The 13,619-nt window shown below is 47.4% G+C and overlaps 1 long non-coding RNA gene across 1 annotated transcript in view; it reads left to right on the top strand.

Moving 5' to 3' along the window:
- The window catches only part of LOC119251200 (uncharacterized), a 32,817-nt gene that overhangs the window by 2,383 nt on the left and 16,815 nt on the right, over window positions 1-13,619 (top strand). Inside the window, exons 2-3 of the long non-coding RNA XR_005126488.2 lie at window positions 121-228; window positions 717-861. This is a non-coding gene — a long non-coding RNA (uncharacterized LOC119251200). The remainder of the gene's footprint in view (window positions 1-120; window positions 229-716; window positions 862-13,619) is intronic.

Raw genomic sequence — 13,619 nt, 5'->3', positions numbered from 1 at the left:
AGAAGGAATAAAGGAAGAATCTTAACGAAGCAGGGGCCAGGGGGAGGAAGTGTGGGGTGTGGCTGCTCCAGACTTCAGCTCCAAACAAGCCAGACTAGCACAATGGCTCTCTCCTTACAGGAAGCACCGTTAGCCTGGAGTTAATCTTAAACCTCTTCCCAGTCCCTCACCTGAGCTTCTTCCCACAGCAGAAAGGACATTTGAGCGACCCGCCTGGAAAACTGACAGGTGATCTGTTTCCTTCCCTTGAAAGATCTTCCCTCAGTCACAGAAAACAAGTTTCAAAGTGGATTGAGAATTGGGGGTGGGGTTCAGATACGGAGAGAATGAGGAGCTAGCAGATGGTGCCTGCTAAGGCGACCAGATTTTTTCCCCCAGTTAATCTGGGAATGACCTAATTTACATAACATTTGCATAAATTTCCATTTCAAATTAAAGCTGTCCCAACTTCAAGTATACAGGAGAAAATAAATGAGATCAGGCGATCTACTGTAATTGAACTCAAGCTGACTTCTAAGAAATGCAGGTCAAGCTTTTAAGCCCTGGCAGATGAGTGGGAAAAATCTGTCCACTGTCCATTAGCAGCAGGGGGCTGGAGAAAGCTGCTTTCCACCTCTCAAATTAGAAAAAGTTTCCATGGGGTTCAGGCCAGAAATGTGGGGAGATGAAGAAATCCAAACTCTGCTTTTCTCCTTCCTTTCTCCCTTCCACTACAGGGCCTTCTTGGGAAGAATGAAAATTTGGAATGGAGCAGAAAGAGCAGGGACTCTTGACTGGACACTCGTGTTTCTGCCTGGCTACTTAACACTCCATCATTGCATTCATTGTCATCCTGATGTTCTCACAGACACACAAACTCACGTGAGTACAAGCATTCCCCCCACCCCACCCCCAACACACATACTGGCAGAGTTACCACCAGCCCTGCCTGCCCAGTCCCACGTCTGACAACAGAACTGTGGACACTTAGCAACACACCAAGATTATCGGAGCGACAGCTCAGGTTGGCTCTGATGTCCCAGTCTCTGTCTCTCTAGATGGGGCTACATCAGATCCAGGGACCTGGCAGGACAGTGAATTATTAGGGTAGGTCAGATGGGGATAGAGTCACAGCTGGAGGCTTACAATGGTGTCACCTCCTCTAAGGAAGTAAAACTGCTAGAGAAGGAAATTCCCACCAAGATGAAGAAGGTCAGCCAGGGCTTCCCTGGTGGTGCAAGGGGTTAAAACGCAACCTATGAAGCAATCTGCAGCCACTGCAGCACAAGTTCTATCCCTGGCCAGGGAGATACCCACATGGTGCAGCAGACCTCTCCTGTCTCACCCACTACTCCCCTCAGCAGTGTATTTCAGTCAGTCTGCCTGTTCTGTTCCCCACTCTGTCTCTGGTGAATCCTCTTACCCCCCCCATCTCTGGCCTGTACCCTAGTTCTTCTATGCATAAATAAATAAATATTAAAAAAAAAAGGTCAGCCAGTGGCCCTAAGTGCACTTGTTTCGGTGAAGACTGATGATGGTCCAGGTAACTTCTGCTAAGTCCTAAGGGCTGGACCATAGTGTCTTCTCCCTCCCTTACCACTGATTTCTCTGCACATAGCACCTCCCTCTACTTCCCCCGCGGCTTCAGCACAGAGACAAGTGGAGACTACTCTCTACCTTAATGTTCCCCTGAAACAGTTTTAGCCGAGAGTTTCCAAGGCCTCCCAGCCCTGAGATTAAAGCCAGAGAGGTTCCCTATCTCCCCACCCCAGTTCCCCTGAGAAAAGAGCATAGAAAAGCCTGGCCCCTACACCAGCAAAATTGTTTATTTTGGGGTCGCTCCATCTCCAAGCTAAGAAATGGCACACTGTAAGGCCGGTTTGGCAGACTCTATAAAGGCCCAGGTAGTAAATATTTTAGGCTTTGTGGGTCTGGCTCTGGTCTGTTGTTGTGGGGCAACTCTGCACACTTTGCAAGTGGATGAGTGTGATTGTGACCCAATGTAAGCACTGAAAGTGGAATTGCCTGTCATTTTAATGTGCTCTGAGAATATTCTTCCTCTGATTTTTTTTTTTAATTTAAAATGAAGTAGAGGACTAAATTTGGCCAACAGATCATATTTTGCTTTAAAACCAAAAGGAGAAGTTTGGGTCTTTAGAAATGCAAATTAAAGGTAAATTAATTTGATTTATAGAACAATCTAAATAGGGGGTTTCTTGTATGTATTTAAAATAAGATTTGAGGGCCTCCCTGGTGGCACAAGGGGTAGAGACTCAGCATTGTGAAGCTATCCTCAGAATCTACAGCACTAGTTCAATCCCCGGCCAGGGAGGTGACCCACATGGCTCAGCTTACCTCTCCTGACTCGCCCGCTGCTTCCCTCAGCAGTGGATTTCAGTCAATCCGCCTGTTCTGTTCCCCACTCTGTCTCTGGTGAATCCTCTCACCCCCACACACCTCTGGCTTGTACCCCAGTTCTTGTATGCATAAATAAATCTTTAAAAAAAATAAGATTTGATTGAAACTTCTTCCTGTCACCACAGCATTAACCTTTCTTCCTTTCCCTGTTTTGGCATTTTTCAAACATAAGTTTGCCATCCGTTAGTGGGCTTTAAAGTTCATGAAGAGCACAAAGGAGGGGAAGGGAGAAAAGGAGAAGGGAGGGGAAGGAGAGACTAGGAGGAGCCAGGATAGGGTTGGGAAGGATAGAGTAACATGTATTAGCGTGCACCACATATGGCAAAGGCTGGTAATGTCACAAAAAACTGCCATCCGAGTTTCTGTGCCTATGTATATACTTAAATACCATGTAAGTGATTGTAATGTCAAGCATATTTCTTGTAATGGATCATGACCAAAAAGTTTGAGAGCCACTGCTCTGATGAATATTGGGGAGGGAGGGCTGCATTTTCCAGTCCTCCTGGCTCACCCTAGATTCTGACAGTTCTCTCTATCCTGTATGCCTGTGGGAATTTTTGCTGACCAACCAGAGGACACCAGACACCCTCACAGTGACGGTCTGGCAGGTAGAGTCCCAGGGATGAGGGTGGGACAGGGCACATCTCACCGCCATTCCCCATATGCCGTCACAGTGTCTTGTTCTCCCCGCCGCCTCGGAGAGAGAGTCCCTAGTGTGTGGTAACAGAAGTCCAGCAGGTGTGTTGCATGAGTGGATGACTGAGTTCCAGACGGCAGGGCTGCAGGTGCAAAGCCCTGAGAGAGGAGGCAACCCGTGCTATTGTGGAGCAGAAAGAAACTCAACAACAGAGATCTGAAGGCCTGTTCTCCCAGCTACCCAGCAGCCTAAACACATACCCACAGAAAACTAGGCTGGCAGATTGTGGACAGAGGGCTCATCTCAGTCAATGAGCAAAATGGGAGATGGGCATTTCCCCAGGTACACAAGCTACATACAATGCTTGGAAGAGCTCACCTTGACATGAAGAGAGCACAGTGGACATTACAGACTGAGAAATGCCAGGTATTGCGATGGCTTCAGAAAGATGTGGAACTGCATTCCAGCAGCCCTGCAAAATGATCCATTTTCCAGGAGACTGTAGTGGTAATGCAGGCAGTGATGAGCTGAGTGTTGAAGTCACACAATGGGGTGGCAAGGCCTGGGGAGGAGAAAGGAGAAATAGACTGCCCAGAAGCCTAGCAGAAACAGCCCGGGCCCTCTTCCTCAGCAGTCACCTGTCACAGGAGGTTCTCCCCAGGAGTGCCTTTGAGACCCTGCCCCTCCCCTGAGTTTGTGCCTCCAGGATGGGGGTGGCATCTAAAGAGATGCTGATAGTCATTTGCCTTTGTGGTTCTGAGTATAACAGCTAGAGGCAGTGACCACATTCCTCTCTCAAGTGGCCTGTCCCCTCACCAAGCAGGTCTGAGATAACTCCATAAGGGCACACAGCAAGGGTGGAGTGACAGGCTTGGGGGTTGGTAAGGACCTACTACTTACAATCGGATGGCCTTAGATTCACAAGGACCAAGGAGAACAAGAAAAAGCAGGCCTGTATCCCCCATTCTGTCACCTTTCTGGGACAGGATGAGCCAAGGGCCCTAGTTCCAGGGGGTAGGAATACACAGGCTCCTGGGTTGCACAGACAGAGGCTATACAGGCATCCTTTATCTGTTGCAAAGCACTGTGGGCTCCAATGGGGAGTGGAAAGCCTCCCATCTGCAGGAATGAGAGCTTGGTGACCCTTCCCACTGGGACAGGGGTCTTGCTCACTGTCCATGAATTGCAGAGAAAGGTCCCAGGGCTCTTTCTGATGATCCTGTCCTTTGCCTGGTGAGCTAGTGGATGCTGAAGGTCCCTCAGCATTCACGTTTGCCTGAGCACAGCCCTCTGAACAGCCAGCTGATTTTCAGAGACCACCCCCCCCATCCTTCCTCTCTCTCAGACATAGGCAAAGACCTCATGAGTGATTCAAGGTTTTGCCCTTTTGCTACAGAGCCAGAGTGCTTGGTTCAAGTATTTTGTTTTGTTTGTTTTATTATTTTATTATCTCGAGGTGAAACAAACATCTGGTACCTAGATCTTCATACATTTTAAATCCCTCTTCCACCCCCTGTGGGTATTGTAACTCCTCCCCTGCATGTTCATTTGAACGTAAACTTAATGGATGCTAAATAAGTCAGGAAAGATGCTGTTTTTTGTGAAGTTGATCAAAATTGTTTGTACCTCCCAGCCCTAGGCCACCCAGTGGGACTCCACAACTAACCACAGGCACAGCCAGCTTTGCGCCATCTCAGTTCCCAGAAGGGATCGCCAGGCAACCCCTCTCTGGGGGAGCTGAATGTGTGAATGTCACCAATCCCCCTCTCTAAGAAGTATCCTTCCTCCTCCCTTTCCTCACTGCTCTAAGGACTCTGGGCAACGAGGGAGGGGCAACCCCTGATTTCAAATGGTACAGACTAGTCCAGTGCTGGGAAAACAGTCTGTGCTCAATGATTGCAAATAAAATTTTCCAGCCCCATCCTAACTTCTTTCGGGGATTCTGGGAATGGCAGACAGGCCAAGGTATGCTCCACAGAACCTGGGCCCTTAATCCTTGCAGTTAAAGAATTCTTGCCTGAGGTCTGATATTCCCAGTGTGGGACTTACAGAGTCCCTCAGGGAGGCCCCTTAGGGCAGCCGAAGGGGAGCTGTCACCCAGCACTGCTGCCACTAAGCTGTGGAGCTGGGCGGGTGGCCGGGAGGCAAGCTGAGGCTTAAGCAGCCCAAATTTTTCAGAATGGTTTTCAGCATCAAGCACCTGGCTCTTCTGAGTCAGGTATGGGCTGGGGTGGGGGTGGGGAGGGCAGAGGCCCTAGATGCTGGGTCCAGCACGGCATATAATGAGCTTGTCCCTGGATACTCTCTGGGTTTTCTTCGTCTTATCTGTACAAGGGGGTTGAACAGATGACTTCAAAATTCTTTGCAAATACTGGGGATTGTGCTAAGTGAAATAAGTCAGACGGAGAAAGACAAATACCATATGATTCCATTCATGTGGAAGATAAAGAAACAAAGCAAATGAACAAACAGAACCAAACAAAACCAATGCTTAGAGGATAGTTTGGTGGCTAGGGTTGGGGGAGGAAGTAGAAAAAACCCAGGCCAAGTAGGTTCACCATCAGTTCGAACAGCTCTCTTTTTTTTGGCGTAGAACTGGGGTACATGCCAGAGGTATGGGGGGTGAGAGGATTCACCAGAGACAGTGGGGAGCAGAGCCAGGTGGGCGGACTGAAATACACTGCTGAGGGGAGCAGCAGGTGAGACAGGAGAGTTCTGCTGCACCATGAGGGTTAGCTCCCTGGCCTGGGATCAAACTCAGGTCATAGCGCTGAGACTTAACCCCTAGGCCACCAGGGAGACCCTGATTCTAACAGTTTAAAAGAGAACTTGGGAGCCCTTAGTGTTCTCTTCACGGGTTTAATGGTGCGCGGAGGACACAAGCCAGCAGGGAGACAGCAACTTGAGCCCCCTCCCCCAGGGTGACGCCTCCTTTTAGCCCCTCCCACCTGAGCACAGGTGTGCACACTTGCACATGTGCACACACCCATGCTCAGGTGTCCACAATCAGGCACGTTTGCCCCAAATCCATGTGCCTTCTGTGTTAACACCATCAAGGCCACAGGTGATGCCACAGAGGCTAGTGGCCTAAAAGCCTGATTAACTCATTTACCCTACAGTGGTGGATGGAATGCAGAATTTTGGTGGTGATATAAAGATATTGGTCTGACACTTAATTCAAAAAATATAACTTTTAAAAATTCCATAAGGGTTTTTCTCAAAACTCTGTTCAACACAAGAATGACCCCAGGATTCGCATGTGGTGTGCGTGGCCCCTGTAAACTGCAAAGCACCGTGCACAGCAGCTCTTCTACCAACAATGAGTCAGTGAGCTCTGGATATGCCAGGGCCGTCACCTCCTGGACATTGTCCTCAAAGGATTTGCCAGTTCTCAGATCAGTGATTTAACAAAGGCCTGGCTGAACCCAGAGTAGGCTTCCCAGAACCTGGGCCTGGGGGTCTGTCCAGCTGATCCACGTTCTCAGAGCCAGATGACATTCACAGACCAGGATGGGTGAGCAAGGATGGGCGGCCCCTCCCTGCTGCCCATCCCCTGCCCTGAAAGTCTTGTACCCCTGATGGTAAGCAACAATAGGTCCCAAAAGAAGACCCCAAACTGAAAAGAAGCATATCACTTGCGCCCCTAAAGCTCAGCACACTTTTAGGTCAGTGAATGACCCAAGCCCAGACTTGCATTTCCAAGTCAGCTGTTGCCTGGGCACTCTTCTCTGTTCTTATCTGGAACCATGGCCCCTGGAGAGGCAGGAGCATTGGAGCTGGGAGGAGGAGCCCCTAGTGGCTGGTGATGTTTATGTCACCTTCACCCGGAAGGGTTGAGTTCAGGAAGCCCCCCAGCAGGCCTCTAGGATACAGGTCCAAAGGCTCCCCTGAGAAATCTTACCTAGCTAGAAAGAGCAGTAAATGTTTACGGAGCATTTGCTATGAACATGATTTCATTTAATATGACAGAACTGGCATTTGACCTCAAGTGTTTCTAGCATCAGAGTTCACACCTGTAACCACTAAGCTAAGTCTTCTCCAGAGCAAGAACAGGCCGCTTGGGTGTTGCTCTCGGAGACTAGAGACCACGTTTTTGTCTTGAGACACTATTTGGAGGCGAGAGTCAAGAGTCACCAGAATTTGGTGGATTCAATAAATAAACCTTGAATGAAAGGAGGCACTGCAATTTGGGGGACATGAACTACTGAAGTTTAAGAAGCGCTATCTCTAAGATTCCAGGAGCCTTCAAATATAAAAAGAAATCAAAGGCACTCTGGCCCATGGAAGGAAATCTGCCCAGGAGGAAATGTCTCTTCCCTAGTTTAACCCTCTGGCCACCCAGGACAACGTGAGGCCAAGGGAAACTCCAAACGGCACGTGGGGTAGAGCCCACCCCCTCATCTGATTCTGTCTCACTGCCACCCTGGTGGTTGTCTTAGTAGGAGACATTCAGGCGTCTTTCAACTTGGTAAAAATTTGCAGTTAATGGCAGAGCTCCCAATACTGCAACTGCCTAATGGTCTGAGACTGGCTCCTGAGCCCCAGCCTCCTGCTTAGCTTGAGGTTCTGGAGTTGACCTTTGGGGCTTAAAGCAACACTACAGAATAAAGCAGAAACAAGCTAGATGCCAGCATATCCATAGTCACAGTTCCAGTTATTGAGGAATATTTTAGGGGAATGTGCCCACAAAACTTAGAGAAAATTGTCGAGAATTCTCAGGTCTCAAAAGGTGACAGGACCTACAGTGAGTGTTGCAGCTCCTTGCTCTGTGTCAAGAAAAAGGAGTATTAAATGTGTTAAATGCTCAATACTTCTTTCCTCCCAGCCGCTCAAAGATCATGAAGCAAGTCAGTCTTTTGATTTATAGGAAAATATAAATGGATAACTTTCACAGAGACATCTCTCTAGCAAGTGTGATGAAGGAAAAAGAGAGGTCCTGAGGTGAAGCCAATTCTTGCCAATAATTGTTAACATCCCCATCCCTGTTATCATCATGATTTCATTTTATTAGTCATAGGACAGAAGAATATACCAGATGCACTGAGCATGGAAGCTATCATTCTGAATGTCCCTAGCTAAGAGAAACTGCAGCCTATGCCCCAAGGAGAGAAGTGTCCCCTGGATGTTCCTCCTGTAGACTTTGCTGTGTTTGTATCATGTCACCTGCACCCTTGCTCGGCCACAATGACTGGACAGGGGTAGATGGCTTTCCAGGCCCCCCCACCTGCGAACTGGCTGCTATGTCTAATGCAGCCCAGCTCCACCGACCCTGTCCAAGTGAGAATTAGATCAGCAATTCGATCAATCAATTATATATTTCTTAAAGAAGTTATTTTGGACATAAAGAGACAATGAGGCAGCTGCTAGCAGGACAAGAATGATGAAGAGTCGCTCAGAAGAGGTGAGTGAAGAGTTCATTTCTGCCACTGGAGTCACACTGAGGCTGGGCCACTGGACCAGGGGCCTGCACACAGAGGCCTCTGCACACTGGCTGCCAGTGCATCCTGGCAGATGGAAACCACATTATGCTCAAGGTTGAGGATGTACCTTTTGTTGCAATGAAGATTTATATTGTCACAACAGTGTTGCTCAGAAGAATGTTGGGAAGAGTGCATCACTTAGAGGGGAGACATCCAGACCCACGCTGGAAAGGAAAGGAGCAGCATAAAAATAAGACCTTGTATTTCCTGGGATGTGGGAAAACTTGGTCATGTGAGTACAGAACAGAGGACAGATGGGGTCATAACATTTATCCTCAAATAAAGACATGACTTGAATAGTGACCAAGTGAGTGGTATAAGCGTGGTTTAAGTTATTTATTTATACTTTTTTTTTAATGAAGTACCAGTTTTACACCCTTGTTAATATTTTGACAGTACTGGGCCTCCCCGGTGGTGCAGTGGTTGAGCGCTGGGTTGCAAAGCTGCCCGCGGCCTCTGCGGCGCCGGTTCGATCCCCGGCTGCTCCCCGGACACCAGAGGAGGGTCCCACATGGCGCGCAGACCTCTCCTGCCGCCCGCTGCTCCCCTCAGCAGTGTACTTCGGTCCTTCTGCCTGCTCTGTTCTCCGCTCTGGCTCTGGTAAATTCTCTCACCCTCCCGCGCTTCTGACTGTACCCAGTGCATGTATAAACAAAAACAAACAAATAAAGAAAGAAAGAAAGAAAACATGCCTCTATATAAAAAAAAAAAAATATTTTGACAGTACAGAAAATTTCCCCTCTCAGGTATAATTTCCCACCACCAAAGTCCTCCACCATAGTCCACTGTGCTGTTCCCTCCCTCCTCGGGATGTAATTTTATCCCTTTAAAGCCTTGCCAAGGGCCTCCCTGGTGACACAAGGGGTTAAGCACCACACTATGAAGCAATCCATGGCCTCTGCAGCACGAGTTCAATCCCCAGCCGGCCAGGGAGCAACCCACATTGCGAAGCAGACCTTTCCTGTCTCGCCCGCTGCTCCCCTCAGCAGTGTATTTAACTCAGTTTGCCTGTTCTGTTCCCCACTCTGGTGAATCTTCTCACCCCCCACATCTCTGGCTTGTACCCCAGCTCTTGTATGCATAAATAAATAAATCTTTAAAAAAATAAATAAAATAAAGCCTTGCCAAAAATCCTAGTATTTCAATCCCCACCACTATTTGTCAGGGCCCTTTTGGTTTCAAGTGGCAGAAACTGAAATTTCGAATTAACTTATAATTAGTGGCTCACATAATTGAAAAATCTAAGGACAGAAGTGACATTGGTGCAGGCTGGATCCAAATGCACATCAAGATCAATACTTTTCTATCTCTTACTCTGTCACCCTCCATTTGGCTTTATTCTTTCGTTGGTGGCCTCTTCCCACATAGACAGGGTGGCCAATGTTAGCTTCATGCTTCATGGTTATCACCTTTTAGTTTTCAGCCTCAGCAGAAAAAGAGTAATCACCAAATGTATAGCACAAGCCCCAGGGAGCACTCTCATCTGCTCACCTCAGGGCATGTATCCATCCCTGGACCAATCACTGAAGCAACGCTCTTACTGGCCTGGCCTCGGTCACATATTCAGCTCTAGATCTAGGGCATGATGTCAGCACCACCAGAACACAGGGTCTAAGAATAGATAAGGGACTTTGAATTGGCAGAAACAACAGATATCTGAGCTCCAAACAGAAGAGTAGAATACAACCTCTCAGAAGCAATGATCCTGATGTTAACGTCCTGTACCTGCCTCGATTCAGAAGTTTTCTGATCCCAGTCTCTGTGAACCCTATGTATACTTTCAAGATGGCCTTATCAATCAGCGTTCCTATTTACAAACAACAAAACCCACTCTAGTTGTGTATAGTTTTTTCAACAAAAAAACACATGAAAATAGATTAGTGACTTGCAAAATCTCTGGCAGAATTCAAGATTGGGGCTTGTGACTCTGCAGCTACCAACAATAACCAAACTGTCACTGGTCTGATCACAGGTTTGATTTCACTGTCTTGGGCTCCTGCTGCTGGGAGCATCTATGCCCCTACTGCCTTGGGAGGGAGGCCTTATGCCCCTGCTGTTCTGCTCCCATTGTCCAAATGCAATCCCACACGGCAGCTGCTTCCTTGCTTTTCACTCTTCCATACTGAAGTTTTGTGTTGCTGCATGCAGTTGACAGAGCCGAGGTTTAGCCTAGCTGTGTCCTAGCTGCAGGATTAGCCTGGGAAAATGAGTTCTGATCTCTCTCCCATTGAAAGAATACCCCTAATTATGCCCCATTCTCCTAAGTTAAGAAGATTACTCAAATGATGCTGGGCTGGCACCAATATGACCACGTTCACCACACCATACCTCAGCTAGGCAGATCTTTTGCCACTTCTGAGTTTAGGAGAAATCAAGCCATCAAGTCAAGACTATTCCCACAGGTGGCCTCTTAATAAATCTGTGTGCCTCTGATCTCTGCTACTAAAGGAACCCTTTCAACAGAAATAATTTGGCCAATGTTACTTAGATAAAATTTAGCTTGGAGTAGTGTTTCTTTCCCAGCAAGGTTGTATCACAGCAGTTCATGGTTTCTTCTTCAAAAGGGAAGATTTTAGTGGGTTTTTGAGGGTACCTGTAAAACATGGCCACATAGAGCCCCCAGCAGTGCCAACCCATAGACATTTAATAGGCTGTCTGTAAAATAGACATTTTACAGAGTTCTTCAAACATCACACTGTGCTACTACTCAACTACAGGCTCTCTGCAGCCATTAACTTGAGCAAGAGTCTTCCCAGTCTGATAAATTCCCTTCAGAATTTGGGATCCTTAGCAGCACTTGCCAGGTTGGACTATCTTACCTCCCTCCTGCAGCTCCCCACTTCTTGATCAGTAGATGAAGTCATTCAGTGAAGGTTAGTATCACCTATGTCCCAGGCATTGTACAAACACAGGGAGATTTCAAACCAGTAAATTAACCAAAACTGAAATGGAATGAGGGAAGGCAATGAAGGGAACAAACAAGTTCATACACCTCTATCTGGAAATAGATACATAGTTTTCATTTTAAAGCAAACTAATTGACCAGAGTTACTATGGAAGCTAAGTTCTTTGACCTAATATAGGAGTTAGAGTGATTATATTTTCTGAACACATAGTCTAAGAAAGAAATTTATCAGAGAGTTCATTTGTGTAAAAGTGGTCTTTAAAAAAAATCACCGTTAAGTACACTTAGTTATAGTTAATAAGCAAAAATAACAAATCAGAGGAAATAATGACCCCTTCAGAAAATCTAGCTGATGCAGAGGCAATTTCATGTATTTAAGTGGCTGCACTAGGAATTCCAGTGTTTGTTCAAGTGACCCATCACCCTTACCCTATGGAACTCCCCTCAGAATACTGACATGTTTCACAAAAGGGAGGATGCAAAGTGTGGCCTTTGTATATTGGTAAGGAAAAAGAGAAATGTCTGCTCTAGACCCCAAGTAGTCTCTTCAATAGACGCCGGCCTCACCATGTCCACGGAGGCAGATGTCCTTGGAGACCACTAGGTGTCGCTGTGAACCTGTGCGAGTGAGTCCTCAGCTGCAGGCACACATCAGCTCGGTCTGTTTTCAATCAACACGTTGTCAGTTTTTCTCCCTGAGGCCCCAGGGGTGTGCTAGGAATTTTTATTTCTTGAGAAATCCTGTGATTCAGCTGCCCTTTGTTGGCCCTGCCAGAGAGAATGAAGACTATACTTGCTTTTGCCAGCACCCCCTCCACCCCCCAGGCCAGGGGCTCTCTGGCAAGGGTCTTTCAAGCCACCAACCCCAGAATGAATCATTCCCCCAGCCCCCAGCCCCCAGCCCCCAGCCCTTCTAACGAACATCTCTTGCCTTGGTCTTGCTCTCCTCCACCCTTTTCATGTCCTTACTCCCCTTTTTATCTAATGACACGAATGAGCTGCCACCTGCTTCACGCAAAGGACCCCATCCTGGAAGCCTAGTCCAAGCCTGCTAAATTTCAAGGCAGAGAAATCCAGTGGCCTTATAAACTAGCTTGCAAATTCTGTCTCCTTCCGATTTATCCCCAGCCTTACCCCTTTCTTCGAAAGCAGCCGTAATGTTAAGGCAGTATTGGGTAGGAGCAACAAGAATTTCAGATCCTAATCCTGACATAAAGGGGCTTAGGAGTCACCTCTGTTTTCGGACCCCCAACTCCTTCTACCATTTATTAGGTAGCTGTGTGATTTTGGGCAGGTTACTTACCCTTTCTGAGCCTCAATTCCTCATGGGTAAATTAGCTAGTGCCTCTAGATGTATGTATTAAATAAAATTAAATACAAAAAAACTCCATGGGATCTGGCACATTGAAAGCATTCTATAAATGCAAAGTGCTTTTAACTACAGCATATACTCAACTAAACAAAGGCACAGAATTTGGGGGCCCTCATTCTCCTGAATCTGTGACAAGATGGTGCACTGAAGAAAGAAATCCAGGGTTATATATTCAGAGATGCCAAGCACCACTGCTGATTCTAACCCTCTCTGCTTATGTCAGCAGTGATAAAGTTGTTCTGAGCCCAGCTGGGAGCTGTCTTGGTCAATAACCATGGCTTGCTTGGCAAAGTGCCCTGGTAGCTGTCCTGGGGCCTTCCGGGAAAAGGCCACTTATGAGTGGAGCGGCCGCTCACTCCCTCTGTAGGTTTGGTACAGCAATCCCTGGATTTTAGCTAGCATATCGCTGCTGTGGTTCGTTGGGGGTGGCCACAAGGCAGAATACTGACTGTGAGGACTGTTCAGCTGCTCTCTCCAGGCCCTGAGGCTGCATACCCTGGGAAACTTGGGGGAAAGTGGGAAGAAAAGCCCATCTTTCACTCAAGCATTTCTGGACCACTCACTGGAAGCTCATTGGCACAATCAGGAACCATGTCCCTGCTGGCCAATATTAGTAACTGCAGTCCCTTCTGGCCTTAGGAAATAGAGGCTGCTTCCGAGTGACCCAAATCTTGATTATATCATTGCTGGAAGACACCTGAATAGTTGCAGCTAAAAGCAGATGAAACTGCTTTTGTTAATCAGAACCCAGGTAGGGAATGTGGGCAGAACAGAAAAAAAAGGAGAGTTTGCCTTTCACACAGCCTAGAGCCACATGTGCTGGGCCTG

Source organism: Talpa occidentalis, unplaced genomic scaffold (genome assembly GCF_014898055.3).
Source record: "Talpa occidentalis isolate TD23 unplaced genomic scaffold, MPIMG_talOcc4v2.1, whole genome shotgun sequence".
NCBI classification, from domain to species: domain Eukaryota; kingdom Metazoa; phylum Chordata; class Mammalia; order Eulipotyphla; family Talpidae; genus Talpa; species Talpa occidentalis.
Note: the sequence above shows the minus strand (reverse complement) of the source record. Positions and strands in the feature narration are given on the sequence as shown.